Source organism: Corvus brachyrhynchos, unplaced genomic scaffold (assembly GCF_000691975.1).
Source record: "Corvus brachyrhynchos isolate BGI_N302 unplaced genomic scaffold, ASM69197v1 scaffold133, whole genome shotgun sequence".
Taxonomy (NCBI): domain Eukaryota; kingdom Metazoa; phylum Chordata; class Aves; order Passeriformes; family Corvidae; genus Corvus; species Corvus brachyrhynchos.
In genome coordinates, this window is record NW_008237249.1 from 659,144 (window position 1) to 660,973 (window position 1,830).

The window sequence follows — 1,830 nt, forward strand, 5'->3', positions numbered from 1 at the left end:
GTTCCCAGTCCATGCTCCCCACCCCGTTCCAAGGCTCCATCCCACCGCTGCTCTCCCAGGAGATCGACACCATTCACCTGATGGAAAACCATTTGAGCTTTTCCCAAATGAAATTTTCCAGCCACTTTCTCTTATCTGGGAAAAAACAAGCAAACAAACCCAAGTCTGAAACCCCAAATCTTTCTCAGCTTGGATTATTTTCGCTCAACCCCACACACCTGAAAAAAAACAAAAAACCCAAAAACAAACAACACCAAAAAACAAACCGGGAAAATCCCATTTTTCTCCAAAGAGGTTTTTCGCTCCTGGAGAAATCAGTGACAACAAGTTATAAGGCTATAAATAATCGTCTTCTGGTTTATTTGGACGGTCTCCTGCGGATTCAGGGAGGCAGAGCAGGGAGGAAAAGTTCTTTTTTATCCCAGTCATCTTTAATTTTGAGGGCCTCGTGCAAGGAGGAGCTGCCAGGCAGGAGTGGGGAGCAGAGGGAGAAGGACTTCTGGGATGAAGGAATCGGGCGGAGAGGACAAGGCAGCTCTTCGCAGCTTTAAATCCCGTTTTACACCCCCTGTTCCCACAGGGGGAGAAATAAGCGGAGTTTTGCTGGGCTTATTCGGGGAGGGGGAGGGGGGAGGAGGGGTTTACGATGGTTGTAGCGTTCTGTGCTGCTCCCCTCGCCCCGCATTCTCACACCGAGCCGAGTTTCTGCGGGGAAATGAGCCCTGAAAAGAGTTCACCCGCCTCGAAATGGGTCCAAACCCTCGGGAAATCCTCCGCAGCCGCACCGCGGAGCTCCGGGATGGCTGGAAGGGCACCCTGGGCACAGCCCTGGGCTGGTGCCCTGGCCAGGGGCTCTGGAGTGTGGCACCAGCGGGAAGAGCTGAGGAGGGGACCTTGGAAAATCCAGGACTACCAAATCCAGTTTTTATATGTTCAGTACTACCAAATCCAGTATTTGTTTGTACGTTCAGCACTGTCAAATTCAGCACTACTGAATTCATATTCAGCCCGACAAAACGTTGGATAAAATCCCTTTCCACCATCAAGGCCAAAGGATCTTGAGGAAAACTACCGGGGGGAGGGAGGTTTCAGGTGTTTTCTTCCTCCCTTTTCTGGCCGAGCAGCAGGGCAGGTTCAGAGCCATCCCTGGGGAAAACAATTAATCCCGCTTTGCAGGCCACCCTCGTGTACATCCCGCCCTTCCTCCAACAAGACCCGCTCAACGAGACGAGAAGATCCTGCACCAGACGGTGCCGGATGGATCCGTGCCCTAAAGCCTGACTCCAGCATTACCAAATCCCACGGGATCTGCTCCCAACTCTTTTCCCGGAGGAGCAGATTCCCTGCTCTTCCCCGCTCCCCGGACGCCCCGTGCCAAGGCCAGCGAGCTCGCGGTGCTATTCCAGCCTCGCCGAGGTGGCCGGGAGCAGGGATCCGTCCCGCCAGGACAACACCGGGGAGGAACGGCTTCAGGAGCCCCCCGGCCCCAGCATATGCGGGGTTTGTTTGCAGAGCTGGGCCGGGGCCCGGGAGCCGATCCCGCCTGGATTTACACCCAGGCCAAGGCTTCAGCGTGGGCTCAGCCTTAAGCGGGACCTTAATCCCAAGGGAAGTGTTTGGGAGGGGGTTCCGTTTCTCTTTCGGAGCGCTGCGGGAGCCAGGGAATATTCCCCAGGGAGAGAGAGAGCTGCCAGCGCCAGGCTCCGTGGTCCCGGGGGGCTTTTCCGGCCCCAAGGATTCCGTGATTCCGTGATCCCGGGGCATCTGAGGAGGAGACGAGGGCTCCATGCGGGACGGAGCCGCTCGTGTCTCCCGGCGCCTCCCGCTCCC